Source organism: Homarus americanus, unplaced genomic scaffold (assembly GCF_018991925.1).
Source record: "Homarus americanus isolate GMGI-L3 unplaced genomic scaffold, GMGI_Hamer_2.0 scaffold57965, whole genome shotgun sequence".
In the NCBI taxonomy this organism is placed as follows: domain Eukaryota; kingdom Metazoa; phylum Arthropoda; class Malacostraca; order Decapoda; family Nephropidae; genus Homarus; species Homarus americanus.
Genome location: NW_024725031.1, coordinates 5,284,883 through 5,308,049, shown reverse-complemented (window position 1 = coordinate 5,308,049; position 23,167 = coordinate 5,284,883). Strand labels below are relative to the sequence as shown.

At 42.6% G+C, this 23,167-nt stretch overlaps 1 long non-coding RNA gene across 4 annotated transcripts in view; it reads right to left on the bottom strand.

Annotated features, from left to right (window-relative positions):
- Positions 1-9,391: 9,391 nt before the first annotated feature.
- LOC121864674 overlaps positions 9,392-23,167 on the bottom strand; it is a 195,439-nt gene continuing 181,663 nt past the window's right edge. For all 4 annotated transcript variants that reach the window (XR_006088633.1, XR_006088634.1, XR_006088635.1 and 1 more), the window contains 3 exons: positions 12,319-12,401; positions 10,209-10,362; positions 9,392-9,434 (listed from right to left, as the gene is read on the bottom strand). This is a non-coding gene — a long non-coding RNA (uncharacterized LOC121864674). The remainder of the gene's footprint in view (positions 9,435-10,208; positions 10,363-12,318; positions 12,402-23,167) is intronic.

The following is a 23,167-nucleotide window of genomic DNA, read 5'->3' as shown; positions in this document are numbered from 1 at the left end:
TCTGCATAGACCAACAAACTAAATTAGAAAACCACACGTGGTAGAAGTTGTCAAATCCTCAGTTTCCATCCCCTCCTCCGCCGACTCAAAGTCCTCAGGTTCTACCTACAAGCTCCTCAGTGTTTACAACATTCATACTTCCCCAAGCTCACTATGCCTCCCCCACCTGGTCTTCCTCCCTAAATGCCACACAACGTAAACACCTAGAAAAAGTGCAAAAGAGGGCATGCAAGATTATTCTCTCCCCTTCCTACTCCACATATCAAGAAGCGCTCAACACACTGACCCTTTCGACTCTCACTGACCATCACCACGACCTCATCTGCAAATTTGGTAAGAAGCTTCTACACCATCCCCGACACCGGCTCCTACTACCACCTGAGATCCCTTGTCCGAGAATTGCTGTTCGACACCACAACCGCATCCAGCCCATACGTGCACGAACTGATCGCTATATGAACAGCCCAGTCCCAACCATTGTAAAAATTATCAATAACTTGTAATAAATCAGTGTATTCACTCCCAGTAAACACTGCTCCTTACACTGTCCACTATGTTGAAATGAACTGTAGTTTGAGCTTTTCCCCATCTAGTTATTATATGTGTGTTATTTGTGTCACTTATGTTACTTGTATATTATTTGTAATTCGTAACCCATTCACCAAATATGTAACTGTATATTTTCAGCCTTCTGGCTGCCAAGCTCTTTCAATAAACCGTTAATTATTATTATTATTATTATTATTATTATTACACACACACACACACACACACACACACACACCCTCTCCCTGGTGTTGACAGAACAGTATTGTACAACACCAGCAATGAACTACCAGATGCTGGTTTGTACGGTGACACACTACAACAGCTGTCAGTCCTAAGACTTTAAATCACAATTACTTTGAAAACAGACTTATTAGACCTAACCAATTTAACTGTTGGTAATTTTAGGTTAACCTTCATTAACCATAATTGGCTTATTCCCTGAAGTGTATATTCAACAATGAAGTTTTTTTTTATCTGTAAAACCAAGCCAGCTAAGATAACGTAATCGAACCTAATGTACTAATTAATTCATACTTGATACGCGATAATTAATTAAAGACTACGTGAACTATCTAACATGCCACAGAGTTGATTTGTCAGAGTCGAGGTAGAACAGAGGGTATGTCAATCATCAGATTAATGACGCTGTGTTTGGAAGAGGTATCCTGCAGCGAAAGGGAGTCTCGGGGTTGACGTGGTTACCTGATATGTAAATAATCCACTCTGTTGACATACCAGCGTTGGCATACACTGCGGCTAAAGAAAAGACACAGAGACACAGTTAGTGACAGAGGGGTAGTTAGTATCTTTCTTTTGTTCGTTATCGTGTTAATAGGTCGCAATATTCAAGGTCAATCCACGTTATCAGTAGACAGTGGCGTGATTAAGGGACCAGGAGCCATTACAATCACAGGGGATAGCGCGGTGAGAAGGTCGACTGTGTTGGTGTAGTAAGCGCCTGTGGCTCTGGGACGCTGATCGTTGTATATACATGAAAAATGAAGGAAATAGAAGGAGGGAGAGAGCAAGAAGAAATAAAGAGGAGTAAGAGAAAGAAACAGAGAGAGTCATGTGCTTAATGGCGACCATATTTTATTCACATGTCTTCCCTGTGTGTTATGCACGTGTTTAGGCGTCCTTATGTGTACCTTTGTGTTGTGTACGTGTATTTGACGTTCATATGTGTACCTGTGTGTTGTGTACATGTGTTGAAGGTCAATATGTATACCTGTGTATTGTGTACGTGTGGTAACGTGGAGGCGTCCACATGTATACCTGTGTGTGTTCTTATGGGTTACAGTCAATATATTCTCACAGTGAGACACACTTATTTACATACTCACCCGAGATACACACTATATTTTCTCTACCTGTCTGTCTGAATATCTTTCTGCTCTGTAGGCCTAGCTCCTCTCTTAACGTCTATATCAGAGAAATAATAACTCTCTCTCTCTATCTATCTATCTATCTATCTATCTATTTTGTAATAGTTGTTTTGGTATCACATTGATTGTTTTAAATAAGCTTTGGAATTCTTTAAGTGGCAGGTGCTTGATATAAACACTTCTTGCTGTTTTTCCTTTATTGGCGAAGCAAATATATACACAACAACAGTGTGAGAGAATATATTATGAATTCCATCTAGGGAAGTGTAATGAATACACTTTGAGAGAACACTTGAGTGGCGTGTTCTGTTCCTTCCACTGAGCCTGAAAGAAGAGAGAACGTCAAGCTGTTGTTTGATTAATCAGTTGACCTGGGCTCGACCTCTGAGATGGTTACAAGCTCAGCCCTGAATAATAGTCAATAATTGAGTCATTGTTGAATAACTTGGTGAATAAGTTGATGTTATTCATTTGGGGGAATATTTATATAAAGCAAAGGTGCTGTTACAATCTACTTACTTACCTACACTGCCCGCCCGCCCGCCCGCCCGCCCGCCTGCCTGCCTGCCTGCCTGCCAACTCTCCCAGCGCCTGTCCACCTACACATCGCTCTTTAAATTATCAACACGATAATCGACGATGAGTATATTTTACTTGACTGCTAATCCTCCACCTACAATAAAACTACACACAATTACCTCCATCATAACCAATCACTACCAACCACCATCATAACCAATCACCACCACCACAACCCAATCACCATCAGCCACCACCATAACCAATCACCACCACCATAACCAATCACCTCAACCATAACAAATCACCACCACTACCACAACTAATCACCACCACCACAACTAATCACCACCACCACAACTAATCACCACCACCACAACTAATCACCACCATCACAACTAATCACCACCACCACAACTAATCACCACCATCACAACTAATCACCACCACCACAACTAATCACTACAGCTACTAATAAGCATCTTCAATTACATCATCCCATATTAGACTATAGAAGAGCGTAGCAAATTATTACAGTGGTATGAACAGTAGTACAGGAAACAGTGGTCATAGGTACAGTGGTATGAACAGTCGTACAAGAAACAGTGGTCAAAACGTTACTGCATGACAGAGTATCACCGTAGGCAAAGAGAGAACGCCAGGTGCTAATGGTGACTTATGCTAGCGATGTTTTAATGCTTCGAAGAGAACTGAAGTACAAATCTAAGCGAGTTATCTCCTTACCGCTGTATTTTAAGAATCGATCTTGATTGAAGCCTCGAATCAAGTGAAGGATTATAACGTAAGAATTATTGAGAATCTTTATCTCTTGGGCTGCTTCTCATTGGCAGATTTGAGATACAAGATACTCATAGCTAGTTAAAATGGTGTTGAACTGAAACTGAAACTATAAACGGACCCCTCAAGACTCAGCGATGAGTTAAAATAAAAATAAACACCGAATGAAGCTTTTAGAATCCAAACCCGGGTATGATAAATGACCTCTAAATAAATCCTCGTCCAGTGCCACCCTCTGTCAGCAATGCGTTCACGTGTAATTAATGGTACACGTATCGCAATCACCAATCTTTTAATTACGGAGTAAATTATGCCATGATCACACCTCGCAGTCTGATTAAGTGTGTCGGGACGGGGTGTGGTAGTAGTGGGGTGGTGGGGATGATAATGGTGGTGAGGGTAGTGATGGTGGTGATGATGGGGGTGGTGGGGATGATGGTGGTGGTGGTGGGGATAATAATAGTGGTGGCTGGGTATGCTGGTGGAGGTGATGGTGAGGATGATGTAGTTGGTGTCGGTGGGGATGATGATGGTGGTGGGGGGTGGCTATATGGCCTATACTGTTATCCCCTTTGTGTATGAACCTCTGTCCTGTGTGGCAGTGAGAAGTGATACCACCCTCAGTGTCGAGATTGACTGAATTACTCAGAATGGGCAAATTGTACTCCAAGCTTTACCAATAAAGTTGTTAAGCCCAATAAAAACCTTCCCCCTCCCTCCCTCATTCCATCCCCCCCTCTCTCCTTCAACCCCTCCCTCTCTCCTTCAATCCCTCCCCCTCTCCTTCCACCTCGTCCCCCTCTCCTTCCACCACCTCTCCCTCTCCTTCCACCCCTACCCTCCCCTCCCCACCTCCTTCCACCCCTCCCCTCACCTTCCACCTCTCCCCTCTACCTCCACTCCTCCCCTCTCCTGCCACCCCCCTCTCTCCTTCCACCCCTACCCTCTCCTTCCACCCTCCCTCTTCTTCCACCCCTCCCCTCTCCTTCCACCACTCCCCTCTCCGTCCACCACTCCCCTTTAATTCCATCCTGTCCCCTTTCTGTCCAATTCCTCCCATCTCCTTCCAATTCCTCCCCACTCGTTCCAACTCCTCCCGACTCGTTCCAATTCCTTCCCTCTCCTCCCCACTCGTTCCAATTCCTTCCCTCTCCTCCCAACTCCTCCCCTCTCCTTCCAACTCCTCCCCTCTCCTTCCAACTCCTCCCCTCTCCTTCCAACTTCTCACCCTCTCCTTCCAACTCCTCTCACTCCCCTTCCAATTCCTCCCCCTTCCCTTGCACTCTGCCTCCCTCCCATTTTGCATGAAAAATATTCCTGTTACCTAGATACAAATTTGCCGTTTTCTATGATGAAAATTTCCGTTTTGTATGAAAATTCTCCGTTTGCTATAATGTAAAAGTTCCGATTTCTGTGATAACAACTCTTTCTTCTCTGATGAAAATGTCCTGTTTTCTATGTTAAAACTTTCCCGTTTTTGATTGGCAAGCTGTAAACTTTTAGTGCAAATTCTGCAAGCTCTTTTAACACAAGCTGTCCCGCAGCAATTTTTACTGTGATTGCTTTCGTCCAAAATAGTGATCCTGTAGTTGGTATATTTCATTCAAAATCTGATCCCATTTAATAGTTAAGGCTTGACGCCACTGGCTCTCTATTTCAGTTATCTTAGACTGATCAGCAAGTTCAAGTGGGAGCTCTGAGAATGGAGGACGTGTGTGACTTAGACAAATATTTGGTGATAGGTTTTTACTTTCTTTGATGTTTCAAGAGAGTACACATTGGAAGTAGCCCAATCGTCTGAAAATAATCTCAAATATAATTTGAAGTAGCCCAAAAAGTAGCAAGTAGCGGAACTCTAATTTTAGTAGCGGACACCCTAAAAAAGTAGCCCAATCCGCTACTTTTTTGCCCAACCTGGCAATCCTAGATGGCAGCGCGATGGTTTATTTTATATGGCATATCCCTGAAAAAAATTTAAATGTTAAATATAGGAGTTATATAATGTTTTTAGTAAACACGAACTAAAGATATGTTATCCAAGAAATACATGTTTGCAGGGTGAAATAATTGAAAGTGTAAATATTTCGAAATATTATCCCTTCAACACCCAGCCTCCTGACCCCAAGGTCTCGTCCTGATCACTTTACCATTTTTCATCATTATGGATAAATTGTTCCGTGTAAAAAACTGTGTGCTTTGTAAAATAAACAAGAGGACTCATCCACATCTATCTTTCCACTGGTTCCCAAAGGAGCAACACAGGTAAGTGTAATGAAGAAAGTTTTGAACCACATTATTTTTATCCTATGAGGTAAGGTTAGGGCCTAATCTTACCTCCCATTAGGGTTAGGTTAGGTTTAGTTTAGTTTAGTAAATTACGTGGTCGAGAAATAGTTCCATAACAGTTAGCCTGGTGGGGAGGCTTATTTAGAAGGGTGTAGGATCATGATTTAAGCCAGAAATGGGTATGATTAGAGAGTTTGCCCCTAATCAAAGGGTCCTTTTTGTATGTGTTCTTTCATGACAAATGACAAGACTAATCCCGGGCATTAGGAACCTTGAGTATAGAGACAGGTTAAAGCATCTTAATTTGCACTCCCTCGAGAGACGTAGAGCGAGGGGCGACCTGATAGAGGTGTATAAGTGGAAGGCAGGGCTAAACAAAGGGGACATTACAAAGGTACTCAAATTATCCAACCAGGAGCGAACTCGTAACAATGGTTTTAAATTAGACAAATTTAGATTTAGGCGGGAAATAGGTAAACACTGGTTTGGAAACAGAGTAGTGGATGAATGGAACAAGTTACCAAATATCATCATTAACTCGAATACGCTGAATTGCTTCAAACATAGGTTGGATGCTTGTATGAGCAATAGGGGTTGGGTGTAAACGGGACTGCCCAGTATGGGCCAATAGGCCCGCTGCAGTTTCCTCCATTCTTATGTTCTTATATCTTTGGCCAAAAATAGGGTGAATGGTATTATTGCATTTTTTCAGAACCATAGAATCGATAATTTTTATTTGTGTAACATACTTAAAAGGGTAAATTTATACTAGTTCACACAACTCTGTTAGAAGGTCAGGTATTATTTTACTTTAGGACATAGCATGCCCGAAAGTTATGAATTACTGAAACATTTAAATTTCTCTATTCTGAGCATTTTGAACCCCATATATATATATATATATATATATATATATATATATATATATATATATATATATATATATATATATATATATATATATATATATATATATATATATATATATATATATATATATACTGTATGTATGGCGGAAATGGATAATAGCGACACAATTTAATTTAATTGATTTTATATAGTTATCAGTCTTTGTGAGATGTTATCGGCGCATCACGCATGCACAATATTGATTGACGTCATCCAGTCGTGACCAATGATGTATCAATATCATCACGCAAATTTTTTTCGACCAATCAAATTTGATTTTTTTCAAAGGAAGCAGCCTGGGTAATTTCATTGACCAGTCTCACAATGGCCGTGGTGAAGGTTGATTGTCATTTGCGCTCCTACGATTATTTTAAGTTTATTGCTGAGTTGTACGAGAAAGACGGTCATTCTATCCAATTCTTACGTATCCTTGGTCCTTCCACTTCTAACTATGTTATTGTACTTTTGGACTTGACGTGCCCCAAAGTTTTTAACTACTGAAACATTTAGGTTAGTTTAAGCAGAGGCATGAACTATGACTGCAAACAACTTGATATTTCCCGCCTCTTCTGATGGCCGTGTAATATTTCAATGTGATTCTAATATTTTAAAATGTTAGTTTTTACATAATGTAGTATTACTGATACGTAATTTGTCTTAGTGTGCCTTATTGTGGGTTAAAATAAGTATATATTAAATGCATCCTCTGAAAGCGTGAATTTGCTACCAGAGTTTAACAGTTAATTCATGAATAAGATTTCTGATAAACTTCTAACGTGCTTATGTTTGAAATAATGAATGTATGTACTGTATCTTATATAATTTAGCTAAATATCTTTCTTGTCAGAAACGGTCATCCCAACAATTATGAATAAACTCATTTAGAAATATATCATTGCTTCAGGACGAAATAGTACAGTCAATCAGCTGTAACTCTTGAGGAGGGAGCGGGGCATCTCTTCACAGCTGGGAAGAAATGCACTATAGATGGCAGGGTTTACCCCGGGTAAAATCGTACTGATAAAGGGTATTTGTTAACCTATCAGAGTACGCATGGGCTACTCTTGAAGAGCGCCGCACTTTCCTCTCATCCCTTTTCCCCTCATTGGATATGCCCAAGCCAGGAATCAAGGCTTGGCGCCTGAACCGCCTATGGCTACAGTTTTGAGGTAATGAGATAGCCTAAGTAATTTACCCGGAACCTGACAAACCAGACACTGTAGCATGAAATTTAGAATTAAGGTATGTAACTATAAGGCATAAAGTCACATTATATAAGAAAGTGTATGTGTGGGGGCAAGAATAAATACATGGTGGAAATGTAAACATTGGCTTCCTTAGGCCTATTCAGTGAGCCCCAGCCTCCCCCAAGTAAAATTCAGCTGTGAGATGTGAGGAAAATTGTTTTGTAATATTGTATTGTCAGGAATAATTTGTGTATTAATATGTAGGAGATATGTGCAGGGATTATACAGAGAGCCTTATATTTGTTGTGATGACATTTTGGACAAGGTAAGAGTCTTGTTAACATGGCATGGGTTATATGATTATTTTACCCTCAATTATTATATTGTAGTATATGAATTATGTGAATAATTATTATTAAATATTTTATGTATGATTTTACTGGGTCATTACTTAAAATTGCCATCAGGCAACTGAATATTGAAAATGGGTTTTTATAGTTTCAATCATCGTGGTAAATACAAATATGACCTTCATTGCCGTGTAAATGAGCAGTAGTTGAGATATTTGAGAAAAAAGTGGAACATCAAACAATGTAAAAACCTCTGATGGGTCTAACCTAACCTAACCTCCCCAAGTTCTTTATAGTAAATGGAATATTTTGTTTGTTACAGATGTTGCAACAAAACTTTGGGAAATTGAACTGCTCCATAACAGTTGAAAATGATAACTGGAGCATGGAATGAAAGCTGTCACCAGGACTATCACCATTGCCACCACCACTACTAGCACCACCACCTATGGCAAGGTAAACTTTCGGAGCAACCTTCACAGCCTATACAGGAAGTCTTTGTGCTCGTCAAACTTTTAAGACAAGTTGTTGTAACTGTGCTCCTATTTAACAGTCAGTGGTTCCCAACCTGTTGACCATGGGGGTAATTTAAACCATGTGAGTTCATAATAACACTAAACAAGGCTTGGCTCTCCTAAAGAATACAAGCACATCATCTAAATGCACCAGTAAAGTCATGAATATTTCGTGGCCAAATATTCTTTCCATCAGATTTTGAAATATACTGGGGGGATTGGTTAACCCGAAAGGCATCCTTCGATACTAGTATATTCCAAATAGTGTGCAGTTTTAGGCTTGTCCTGTTCTCTGACTTTAACTTGATGTTACCCTGACGCTACATCGAATGTGGAAAACCAACATACACCTGCCAAAGCATCCAAAGACTCAGCAATTCTTGGAAGTGGAAATGTGTCCTTGTGGGTGACTGGATTTAACCGCCTATAATCAACACACAATCTTAAGCTCTGATCCTTCTTTTGAACTAACATTATTGGGGAGGCATAAGCACTACAACTTTCCTCAATCACTTGATCTTTAAGCAACTTTTCTATGTGTTCCCTAACCTCCCTGATTTGATCAGGAGGGATCCTACAGAATGGCTGCTTGATGGGGGCCTGAGTGGTCAGATCGATAAGGGTAAAGAAGGGTGAAACCATAACATGTCTTCATTGATTTATATCGTATAAAATACACTGGTAAAAAAAACACATACAACCACACTGTGGACCATAATTCCAAGGCCTGTCCCAGGGTATAGCACTGGCGCCTCTAATATCTGCTGTTGTGGTCGGTTACACTCCGACCCGAGATGGGTTTGGGGTCCTCGGCCCACGAGGTAGAGTAGAGCCGATTAATCATGCCGAATCAGCGCCATCAATCCTATAGTGACCACTGCTGGGTATCCACCGGCTCCGAGCGACCGGTGGGTTTCAATTAAGCCCACCCTCGATCTGGAGACAAACGGGAATCAGCGTCAGGGGAACGAGAAACATGACAACACCAACAAACTCTCTTGTCTAGACGACAGACGTATTTACGTTATATTACTTCTACACTGGGTGAATGACAATTCAACTGTTAAATCATAAACACTGGTGAACACTGATAATCACTACAATTGACTGAATTAACTGAATGGCTAGGAAACACAGAACATACCTGGAGACAAAGGAGCTTATATACCCCTGAGTTGCCAGTGATCGCTACTCACACAATGACAATAATTACAGACAAACTAACTGTTACTCATTCAAAGATGACCCTCAGTTGACAAAGGTCTGGCGAATTACTTGGGTTGATTTACACAGACTAATTCAAGATTGAGCTTCCCAGGAGAAAGTGGAATAAACAACGTATTGATAACTGTCTTCACAAAGGCGGGGCTTACTGGGAGGGATCGCGAGGATAAACACGCTCCTGAGATTCTACAAGCGCGGTGGATTTGAATATTATGTAGCGTAATATGAATTAAACGGGTTTTTAGGGATGACAATGAGGTGCGCAGTACACTAGTATGGTCATTGAATATCCCAGGGCAATTTGATTGTCTTTGGTTTTAAGGATAACTGGCAGAGAAATTCCAATCCGAGTGCTGGAAAAATTCATTTTGACAGGCCGATAAAGTAAACTTTACTCCCCTGTAAGTGATCATTCCGAGGCCATTTCATATGTAATCTCGGTTTTTTGTATATTTTTACATCAACTGAGCTGATTATATTCTTTACCTGAGGTAGAGAGGAGGGGTGGAAGGTTGGGTCTGGGCTGTATCTTGGCACCTGCGTCCTTTAGTTGTGTTGTGAATCACTTGCCATCCTGGTACAGCAGTACAAGATGTGTGGTACAGCAGAGTGCACACCTCTCCTTGACAAGGTCCAGAACCTATTGGAAGTAAAGTCCCTATTTATTACTTATAAAAGGTTTCAAGCAAGATATTTTCACAATACTAATTTATCCTTATATAGTATTGTATAACATGACCCTAAACTGAAGGTTTTATCCTCTATGGAAGTACCACATTAATCCACTTAATCTAGTACAGTAATTGAACTATCAATAAATTAGTGATGCACCATTTATAATAATTCACAACCAGATTCAAAACTTCCCAATATTCTGCCGCCAGATTTAAAACGGACAAACCGATTTTTTATAAATTAGGTAAATTTTTTCATGCAGGTAAAACGGTTATGTCACTATATTATATAAAGTCTCACCAGCAAAGCCAGACAATAAACAAAGCAAAATATCAGTTGAATAGACTACAGCACAGGAGTACTGTATTTAAATAAAGCAATTTACTCAACTTTAGTAATAGTCTTACAGAATTCTTGAAGCTGCAATATCAAGTAATTAAAAGCAGCGGGGTTTTAAATTTAATTGTTGTGGCGTTTAAGTCTACCCGGCACAACACTTAGTCATTAACGCAACTCACCAATCAAGGGTCAACGATTTATAGGTAAATAATTTCAAGCTGTTGGTAACTGCACCCATCCAGGAAGAATACCATGTATACATTGTCTACATTAATCCATTGTACAGTACCGCATATATATATATATATATATATATATATATATATATATATATATATATATATATATATATATATATATATATATAGGCTATATACTGTACGATACAGTATAATAAAAAGTACAGACTAATGTTCTAACTAATTATAATCTAACCAACACCTAAACTTGTTCCAATATACTTACTGTTAATAGTCTGTTCATGTTAATGTTAAATAACCCAGCCCCATCTGGTCTGGTGTTGGAAAACCAGCCAAAGTGCCCAGGAAAGAAATTACTATGGACATGAAAATGAAAGCAGTAAGGGTCGAGGCAGGGGAGCTTCAGGTTAGTAGGAGCGAGGCAACTGTGATAAACCTCACCAAGCTCAGAAAAAATTAACTAGCAAGTGTTACTAAATTGATATTCCTTTATTATTGATATTAAAGTCTCCTCATGACAGCCATTATTGTGTATTGGCTTGAGTTGTCTGCATCAGCTTAAGATTTACTTGTTGTATAGAGACTGATGGAAAATCCGCATATTGCTAAGCAACACCGATTTTTTTTTCTAATGTTCAAGACCTATTTTGGAACATTTAATCATTATTAACTCATTCTCTAATAAAATATAATATTCAAAGGGAGTTATTTATCATTTTGACTAATTTTGTTAAGAACTCCTCTCCAGCCTCAACAACCCATCTTGTTCATTATGAGTTATGATACTGTACCGAGTCGTTCTTAGTTCTAATTTGGGATAATATCGGCAAATAAAATATCTAATGTGCTTATACGATGCTACAGTATATAAAATTATTTCTCGTCGGCGACAGTCTTTACCAGATTATTTCTCTCTTCAGATGAAATAAAAGCTACTTTGTCTGACATGATAATATATTCATCACCGTATAATTAAGTGCTGTAGACAGGCCTGTACAGAGGATACTGCCATGTTATCCAATCAGAACCTCAAGACAATGATCAGTGGCAGTGTGACATTTCCAGAAGTGAACACTTACTGGTTTCCGTAATTACTGTATTTTGCCGATATTAAAGATGTTACCTAGTAATTTCTTAACCCAAAACAAGACAGCAAAATTGCATCAGCTAATAATTTGTTTCCTGATATTGATTATTCCACAAAATATTGATATCTGTAGCCGATATCAATTGGTGAATCCCTAGTATTGTAGAATACTTCATTGAATTTACACTTGGAACAAGAGACAAACGACAAGGCAGTCCATGGGTTACAATTACTGTACTTTATCGAGAGTTTAGTGAAGAAACCACAATGAGAGAAGTCATGTACTGTACCCAACCTGACGTTTTTTGGTGCAGTGCAGGAAGAGTTCACCAGAAGAAAACTATCATTTCTTGCATCCTCCATCTTCAAGTCATCATCCTGGAATGAATAATTATTACAACTTCTGTACTAATAAAAAATTAAATAGTATGCCTACAGTACTCTGCCTATATACAGTACAGGCTACATCAATGCAGGTATCCCCCAATATTCAGTACATATGCCTGATAAACAATAGTTTCAAATGTCTACACTATACAAAAGCAAACAATAAATCCCATTTTGATAACGCTTATCTGTACATGAATGTAAAGATTTTCCCTCAGGAACTTAACCCCCAAAATACTGTAATAATAAAGTAATATATAAATTACTTTCACTTAATGAATGCATTTCCAGGAACAAAATTTTTGTAAATTGAGGGACACCTGTGAACCAGTTTACTGCATAAATGAAGCATTACGCAGCAGAACTTAAGCACCAAATATGAAAAGTGGAGAAAAACCTCAGTTATGCAACCTTATTTTTACCGTAGCTCTTATGCAATACCACTGATTTTTTTGACAATTAAGCTTGGATACAGTGTACAGTATTACAAGTATTATGTAGTCATCCCCCTGATTATACTGGTTAACTGCCCCTACAATGTTTCATATAACTGTACAGTACTAGATTATTGATGAACATTATGCAAGCTATCTGTTAGTGAAAGATGTTTATTATATTTAGAGCTGTTGGTAAGAGTAAGATATAGTAGCATTCAACACTTTCTCCAATTTCTTGAAAGAAGGCCACAACTTTAAAAAAACAAGAGTAACTCAAACAAAACTAAGTTACAATTTTAAGAAACACTCGCAATTAAGAGTCAGACCAATCCAACGAATGTCTACAAACATCAACAGGCCATCAACCCAGAACATTAAATTGCAATTTTTTACAACTACAGGTACATTAAGTTCCTTGTAAAGTTTAATAAACATCAATTAAAAAACACTAACTTCCACCATTATGACTGAGGTAATCCACCTTCACCAGGTATAAAGTTTATATAGAATACAAGTGTAGTTACCTGTAATAACTGTACTGGGAACAATGTACTGTACTGGACAAATTAAGACAGGGTAAAATTGCAGTTTCGGCCACTATGGCCTAGTAGTTTAGAAATTAGTTTATCCTGTGTATATTTTGGCGAGATTTAATCGAATTTGACCTATATTTCCATGGGGAAAATCCCGTTTTAGAGTGCCCCAAGTATGAAAAACTTAAAATTAATTAACGAAATTATTATTCTTTGCCCCCGGGTTGAAATGGGGTTAGAAATACTCCAAATTGGGAGATCTCAAGGTTGGGATGGTTAAAACAACGTGTATTGGCTGAAACTGCAATAATACCGAGACAACTATACGAGTAGAGGCAGGCAAGTCAATGCCAAGGTTGACGCAGGTTATGCGTGTAACAAAGAGGGATCCAGTTACTGTACTTGTGCTAGACAGGACTTAGAGCCATCCAGGGGAAGAAGGGTTTTGAGATGAATAGCATAAAATTAAACTGAGGGGAAGAGACTCCTTGTTGGGTGTATTTATAGATCCCAGAACTGCAGTTTATTAAGCCAAGCCAGTTTACTGGCAATAATACAGAACAGCTTCATGGGTGACCGGCTGGAGGAATTAAATTTCACAAACCGGAATGATAAAATATGCTGTATACTCTCAAACCCACTGACTCGAGGAATACAGAGCCTTTCAGATTGTAGAATGACTGAAAAAGGTTGCCAGTGATTCCAAACATGGTCATATAGCCTCAAAAGTTTTCTACGTGTGGGTGTAACAGACCCAAGACTAAGATCGTAGTTAAGCAGACTCCGATAAGGGCAAGACAGAAGGGTTAAATAGTGTTCACAAGAGGATGCAAACCTCCATGCGTTGGAGGAGACAATACCGACATGTTCTCAGTCAAGTATTAGAATACAAATTTTAATAAAACAATTTGGGTAAATTAATTTATATCGTAAGTTAAAAGGTAACAATAAGGAAAAACTTTGCCGAAAAATAAATAGAAATAAGAATACTGTACTGTACTCAAAATTCTTCGGCGTGGGAAAAAGCCACGGGTTGACGAATCAGGGCGGCCAACATTACTGATTTACTCAATTATATCACAAAAAATACTTTAATATTGCTAAAAGATTTGTTTTTATTTAGGAATAATATAAAACTTTTCAAATTAATTAAACCCTTAACTCATAAAACCGTACATAGAAGAATATAGACGAAGTAATTACCGTACCTTACTGGGGTGGTTAATACTGATTAGCAATAGATAGATAGATAGATGCAGGCGCTCTATTCTCTCAGGGTAGCTGAGGTGCCGAAGTGCAGGCACCAGTCTAGTGGCCCTCCTTTGAACATTTCCAATCAACTGACAGTCCCTAGCATATCTCGGAGACCAGACGGGGTGACAGCACTCCAGGCAGGGTGACAACTCCACGCGGGGTGACAATACTCCAGACGGGGTGACAATACTCCAGATGGGGTGACAGTAATGCAGACGGGGAGGTACCTCACCTTTTCTACGGCACTGTTTCATGCCTAAGCCTAGGCGTCAAGGGTTAAATCCTTAATTGCCTTAAACTGTTTACTAAGTTGCCAACAGTGCGTAACAGAGAGCCAGTATATGCCAACAGTGCGCAACAGAACCAGTACATGCCAACAGTACATAACAGAGATCCAGTACATGCCCACAGTGCTTAACAGAGAGGTGCCAGGCCTCCCAAGCGGCTAACAGGCCGGTCTGTGGTAAAGAGGATAAAGGAAAATAATTCCTATAATTACAATAATAATAAAAGTAAATAAGTCACCCCTATAAATGTTGGGTTTTCTTTTATTGTAATATCAAAGAAAACGTATATTTATAAACAGTTGAGGCTGACATTAAATGGCTAACTTAATAAAATTACTATGAATGGGATTAAAAGCAGAAATTAAATGACTATGAATGAGATTAAAGGCGGAAATTAAATGACTATGAATGAGATTAAAAGCGGGAATTAAATGACTATGAATGAGATTAAAAGTCGGAATTAAATGACTATGAATGAGATAAAAGACGTTATCGTAGTAACAATTAAATGAGTAATAATAACAAAAACAATAACAATAATAAAAATACAGTTCATTTGCGCGGGAAACGTCAAAGAAGAAAAGTAACTGAGAATTGTTGATAACGATAATAATAATAATAATAATATTAATAATAATAATATAGAATAATTATTATGTAGTTAACTCGGGATACAATTAAAGAAATTAGGTTAGCATTTCGGCCAGTGTCACAGGGAGTGGCAGAGTGTCCCAGGGAGTGGCAGAGTGTCCCAGGGAGTGCCAGAGTGTTCCAGGTAGTCCCAGAGTGTCCCAAGGAGTGCCAGAGTGTACCAGTGAGTGCCAGAGTGTTCCAGGGAGTGCCAGAGTGTACCAGGGAGTGCCAGAGTGTACCAGAGTATACTGGGGAGTGCCAGAGTGTACCGGGGAGTGCTAGAGTGTACCAATGAGTGCCAGAGTTTACCAGTGAGTGTCAGAGTATAACAGGAGTGCCAGAGTGTACCAGGGAGTGTCAGAGTATACAAGAGAGTGCCAGAGTTACAGGGAGTGCCAGATTGTACCAGGGAGTGCCAGAGTGTACCAGGGAGTGCCAGAGGCAGGTGAGTGCCAGAGTATACAAGAGAGTACCAGGGAGTGCCAGAGTGTACCAGGGAGTGCCAGAGTGTACCAGGAGTGCCAGAGAATACAAGAGAGTGCCAAAGTATACAAGAGGAGTGCCAGGGAGTGCCGGAGGTACCAGGGGAGTGCCAGACTGTACTAAGGAGTGCCAGAGTGTACCGGGGAGTGCCAGAGTATACAAGAGAGTGGCAGGGAGTGCCAGAGTGTACCAGGGAGTGCCAATTGTGTCCCAGAGAGTGCCAGACTGTACCAGGGAGTGCCAGACTGTACCAGGGAGTGCCAGAGTGTACCAGGCAGTGCCAGAGTATAGAAGAGAGTGCCAGAGCGTTCCAGGGAGTGCCATACCGTACTAAAGAGTGCCAGAGTGTACCAGGGAGTGCCAGAGTATACAAGGGAGTGCCCAGAGTGTAAGGGAGTGCCAGAGTGTCCCAGGGAGTGCCAGACTGTACTAAGGAGTGCCAGAGTGTACAATGGAGTGCCAGAGTATACAAGAGTGCCAGAGGGTACCAGAGAGTGCCAGACTGTACTAAGAAGTGCCAGAGCGTACTGGGATTGCCAGAGTATACAAGAGAGTGCCCAGAGTATAAAAGGGAGTGCCAGAGTTTACAAAGGGAGTGCCAGAGTATACAAGAGAGTGCCAGAGTATACCAGGGAGTGCCAGAGTGTACCAGGGAGTGTCAGAGTGTACCAAGGGAGTGCTAGAGTATACAAGAGAGTGCCAGAGTGTACCGGAATGCCACAGTGTACTAAGGAATGCCAGAGTGTACCAGGGAGTGCCAGAGTATACAAGAGAGTGCCAGAGTGTGCCAGGGAGTGCCAGAGTGTACCAGGGAGTGCCAGAGTGTACCAGGGAGTGCCAGAGTATGCCAAGGGAGTGCCAGAATATAAGAGGAGAGTGCCAGGAGGTACCAGGAAGTGCCAGACTGTACTTAGGGAGTGCCAGAGTGTACAAGAGAGTGCCAGAGTGTACCAGGGAGTGTCAGAATGTACCAGGGAGTGCCAGAGTATACAAGAGAGTGCCAGAGTGTACCAGGAGTGCCAGAATGTACTAAGGAGTGCAGAGCGTACCAGGAGTGCCAGAGTATGCAAGGGGAGTGCCAGAGTACCAGTGGAGTGCCAGAGTATACAAGGAGTGCCAGTGTGTACCAGGGAGTGCCAGAGTATGCAAGGAGTGCCAGAGTGTACCAGGGATTGCCAGAGTATAAGGAGTGCCAAAGTGTACCAGCGAGTGCCAGAGTATACAGGGAGTGCCAGAGAGTGTACCAGAGAGTACCAATGTGTACCAGGGAGTGCAGAGTGTAGCAGGAGTGCCATAGTATTCAAGGGAGTGCCAGAGTGTACCAGGGAGTGCCATAGTGTTCCAGGGAGTGCCATAGTATTCCAGGGGAGTGCAAGTGTGTACCAGGGAGTGCCAGTGTCCCAGGGTGCCAGAGTGTACCAAGGGTGCCATAGTATTCCGGGAGTGCCAGTGTCCCAGGGTGCCAGAGTGTACCAGGGGTGCCATGAGTATTCAGGGAGTACCAGGGATGACCAGAGGGAGTGACAGTGACCTAGGGAGTGCCATAGTATTCCAGGGGTGCCAGAGTGCACCAGGGGTGCCAGAGTGTTCCAGGGTGCAGAGTATTCCAGGGAGTGCCAGTGTCTACCAGGGGTGCCAGAGTATTCCAGGGGTGCCAGAGTGTACCAGGGAGTGCCAGAGTGTACCAGGGAGTGCCATAGTATTCCAGGAGTGCCAGAGTGCCAGGGGTGCCAAGTGTACCAGGGAGTGCCCAGATTGTTCCAGGGAGTGCCAGAGTGTACCAAGAGTGCGAGTGTACCAGGGAGTGCCATGAGTATTCCAGGGGTGCCAGTGTGTACCAGGGAGTGCCAGAGTGTACCAGGGAGTGCCATAGTATTCCGAGGTGCCAGAGTGTACCAGGGAGTGCCATAGTATTCCAGGGAGTGCCAGAGTGCACCAGGGGTGCAGGAGTGTACCAGGGAGTGCCATAGTATTGCAGGGAGTGCCAGTGTCTACCAGGGTGCCAGAGTGTACCAGGGAGTGCCATGAGTATTCCAGGGGTGTAGGGAGTGTACCAGGGAGTGCCAGAGTATTCCAGGGAGTGCCAGTGTCCCAGGGAGTGCCAGAGTGTGTACCAGGGTGCCAGAGTATACCAGGGAGTGCCAGAGTATTCAGGGAGTGCCAGTGGTACCATGGAGTGCCATAGTATTCCAGGAGTGCCTAGGTCCCAGGGAGTGCCAAGTGTACCAGGGAGTGCCAGAGTATACCAGGGAGTGCCAGAGTGTACAGGGAGTGCCAGTGTCCCAGGGGTGCCAGATTGTTCCAGGGGTGCCAGTGTCCCACAGAAAGTCAGTGTCCCAGGGGTGCCATTGTCCCAGAGAGTGTCAGTGTCCCAGGGGTACAAAAGTGTCCCAGGGAGTGCCAGTGTCTAGGGGCGCCAGTGTCCCAGGAAGTGCCAGTCTCCCAGGGAGTGCCAGTGTCCCAAGTGCCAGTATCCCAGAAGTGCCAGTGTCCAGGGAGTGCCAGTGTCCCAGGAAGTGCCAGTGTCTAGGGGTGTCAGTGTCCCAGGAAGTGCCAGTGTCCCAGGGGTGCCAGTGTCCTAGGAGTGCCAGTGTCCCAAGAAGTGCCAGTGTGTCTAGGAAATGCTAGTGTCCCAAGGGTGCTCAATGTCCCAGGGAGTGCCAGAGTGTCCCAGGAAGTGCCAGAATGCTCCAGGAGTGCCAGAGTCCCAGGGGTGCTCAGAGTGTACTAGGGAGTGCCAGTGTCCCAGGGGTGCCAGAGTCCCAGGGAGTGCTAGAGTGTACTAGGAAGTGCCAGTGTCCCAGGGAGTGCCAGGTGTCCCAAGGAGTGGCAGTGTCCCAAAAGTGCCAGTGTCCCAGGAAATGCTAGTGTGTCCCAGGGTGCCAGTGTCCCAGGGGTGTCCAGGTGTCTCAGGAAGTGCCAGAATGCTCCAGGGGTGCCAGAGTCCCAGGGGTCTCAGAGTGTACTAGGGGTGCCAGTGTCCCAGGGGTGGGGTCGAGTGCCAGAGTGTACCAGGGTGCCAGTGTCCCAGGGAACAGTGTCCAGGGGTGCCAGTGTCCCAGGAAGTGCCAGAATGTTCCAGGGAGTGCCAGTGTCCCAGGGAGTGCCAGTGTCCCAGGAAGTGTAGAATGCTCAGGGGTGCCAGTGTCCCAGGAAGTGCCAGTGTCCCAGGGGTGCCAGTGTCTGAGTGCAGTGTCCCAGTGCCAGAATGTCCATGGAGTGCCAGTGTTCCAGGGAGTGCTAGAGTGTACGAGGACACCGGACTCAAGGTGAACACTGGCGTGGTTTGAACACTGGGCGGGGGTGAACACTGGGCGTGGGGTGGACACTGGGCGTGGTTTGAACACTGGGCGTGGGGTGAACACTGGGCGTGGGGTGGACACTGGGCGTGGGGTGAACACTGGGCGTGGGGTGGACACTGGGCGTGGGTGAACACTGGGCGTGGGGTGGACACTGGGCGTGGAACACTGGGCGTGGGTGGACACTGGGCGTGGTTTGAACACTGGGCGTGGGGTGGACACTGGCGTGGGTGGACACTGGGCGTGGGGTGGACACTGGGCCTGGGGTGGACACTGGGCGTGGGGTGGACACTGGGCGTGGGGTGGACACTGGGCGTGGGGTGAACACTGGGCGTGGGGTGGATACTGGGCGTGGGGTGGACACTGGGCTGGGGTGGACACCGGGCCTGGTGGACACCGGGCTGGGGTGGACACTGGGCGTGGGGTGGACACTGGGCGTGGGGTGGACACTGGGCCTGGGGTGGAGCCGGACGAAGGATGATCCGTTGTGTAATAAATTCGTTTAAACTTCAACCATCAAAAAGAGTGAACAGAAATTCACCTTTGCTTTTGGTGTTAAGCTGCTTGATGGCATATAAAGAAATAGGTAAAACAGATAACAGGACACCCATTGGACTGTGACGAAATTATTAATGTTATTATCAATTTTTCTCTTAAAATATAGTTATTTACAAAAGCATGTGAGCCAGAAAGCGTATCCACGTATAGAACGTCTTGGTCAGGAACTAGTTAACCAGTCAGTATTCATGAAGAAGTCAGTGAACCGCGATGAAAACAGTGAGCTGCTCTGGGGAATCTTAACATTAACTACTGTTGTGATATGAAGGTAATCTATTCATTAGTGTTCGAGTTAGAAATCAAACTACAAGTATGACCGACTCACTCACACACAAGTTTGAAACAATGAGCCCTTTTCAGCTCAATTATATATATACAGGTTCCATCATTCGTATATGACACTAACTTCTTACATAAGACGGGCGTCCTATTCTCTTCTTGTATAAAGACCTATCTCCTTGTGCGTAAAACCAACCCCTCTTTCTTCCCATGTTTGAAGGAATGACCCCCGCCCTTCCCTCGTCTGCAGGATTGACCTCCTCGTCTGTAAGGCTGTCAAACACGCCTCCTCTTTTCACCCCGACGTGGAGTGCTGGACTGTGTGGGCTGTTAATTAACGTGCGTCAAGATGATGTCGGTGGGGCACTGGAACACCACCACCGTGTTAATGGATCTCCTTTGCCCAACCAAGGGGTTCCCCTTTGTTGTCGTTGAATCACCAATACCATCCTCATTAAACACCATACAAAGTTTGTCCACGCTCATGCATATAAACATCGTCAGTTATACGACAAACACTAAGATGGGTTCTCTTCATAACATTTACAAATTGCATTTTATGACCATGTAATACATTTGTCTGCTATGTTGAGAAATTGGAACCCGAGTTACTATAATAAACACCGACTTCACTCATTTCTTTACCAATATCCCTTGTTTGGCAACTTTGAATCAATTAAGAAAACAAGATAGACCACGAGTTAGTCATTGGCTGAGGAAAGTCCCAGTTGAAAAACGAAAATCTCTAACGCGTAAAGCCTCCACCAGTCAAGTTATGTAGGAGGAATTTTGATTGAAAGCAGTGAATTATCTCCTTCATTTATGATTAACAACTGTGGGGTGTTACTCATGTATCCGTATACAGGATTACACACAAAGCTTACATCATTAACGCCAATCTGAAAAAACCCCTCTTTTGTAAACTCCCTATTACAAATACTGTATCCCACTCTCCCACAACCACCTATGACCATCCCACTCTCCCTATCATCACCTACGACCATCAGACTCTCCCTATCATCACCTACTACCATCCCAATCTCCCTATCATCACCTCTACTACCATCAGACTCTCCCTATCATCACCTATTTACCATCCCACTCTCCCCATCATCACCTACGACCATCACACTCCCCCTACCAGCACCCTACAACTATTCTAATCTCCCTACAACCACCTACAACCCTCTCACCAACAACCTCACGGCACCCAGTTACCAAACCATCAGATACAGAGCGGTGAGTCGCTTCCTTTGACACACAACATATCTGGCGCCATTCTTCAAGAGAGAGGCGCGTGTTTCTCATGGCCAAGATAAAACAAATTGCAAGTCCATATCGGGTCAGACTGTCTCTCTCTTGGAGGACTCAGAGTCATCCTACTTCCCGTCCCACTCCGAGTATAGAAAGTGAAAGTACGTTTTTGAGGGACGCAAAGGAAAGTACGTTTTTGAGGGACGCAAAGGAAAGTACGTTTTTGAGGGACTCAGAGGAAAGTACGTTTTTGAGGGACGCAAAGGAAAGTATTTTTATGATTTACACAAAGACAGGAACACTTGTTTATGGTTGTAATGTACCAAGTTTACACAGAACTTTCGGAATGTTGACTTTTTGCTGTCCGAGTTATTTTTTACTGGATAATTCGCATTTAATGGCAAAATTTAGCTAACTGGTTAATAAAACAAACATAACATCTTTAGCAGTTCAGGACATATTTGCTTTTATATTTCTTACTGACTACAGCACTTCATAAGAGTAACATGTAAATTACGAGGTTTACGATAGATCTTGTTACTTGTGTGAGCCCCTTTTTTTTTAGTTTTCTTTATCTCTTGATACACTGCACACAAGAATGGAAAGGGAATAAAAATAATAACGAGAGATGGAATCTAACTTCTTCGGAAACTGATCTGACTCTGGCAACAATGCTTCACCAAAGAAAACTAGATATTTTTAGGGATAACTATTCAAATGTGAAGAGAGTTCCCGCCTTATCTCCGGGAAAATCTAATTTGTAGTTTCTGCCGACAAATGTAATAAAATTATTCCGACATGAAGAAGAGGATGGAGAGAGAGAAGAGTAACATACAGGTAGAGAGAAGGAAAGGAAGAGGAGAATGAAGGAGCAACGGGGTGAAGGAAAAAAAATAGAGAAGGTTGCAGAGGGAGAAAAATTAAGAAAAAGAAAGACAGGTGAGGAGTGAGAAGGACAAGGGTAGGAAATAGTGAGGCGAAGAGAGAAAGGTATAAGAAGTTACAGGTGAGAAACTATAGTAAGGAGAAGGAAGGAAAGAAAGAAGGAGGTAAGAGTGAGGGTGTGGTTGAGGTGTGCCGGGAGGGTGTAGCACCTGCAGGTATGTGTGAAGGCCCTCGACCCCAACTTACCGCCGCCTATAATCACCACAAGGCACTTACTAGCCACGCTCCTAGCAAGGTGACTGACTACCCAATTATGCTTGCCTTCAGGATGGCAGACAGTTTTACTCGTTGTATTCACGATGGGAAGTACACATAAGTGAATAGCCTCAAAGGTGTAAATTTATAGTTTATGTATCATTACTGTATATAATGTATACTGTATTTTCCCTTATTCTGTAGAGTGTATATGGCGGACTCGCTTGTGTGAGTAAAACAGAAGGGGGTGATACGCTGTTGCCATCATGTAGTGTTTTGGTTTTTGAAGGTTCAGTGAGCCTATAACGTCTGCCTTTCCTGACCTGATTGATGGATGTTTTACGCTAGTGGGGAGTGTTTCAAGAACGACTTAAAGCAGCTACTGATCAGGTCTTGGTTAACCTTGTTATTGGTAATTGACGTAAGATTTTATTTTTCTATTGGAGTGTTTCGGTCACCCAACCTATGAGAGAAATGCTCAGTGCAATGACTTCAACTTTGACCTGTGATCTTGACCACTGACCCGTCATCGAAATTTAATAGCCTTTTTATTGACCTTCAACCTAACCTACCGAATTTCATCCAGATCAGTTCACCCTA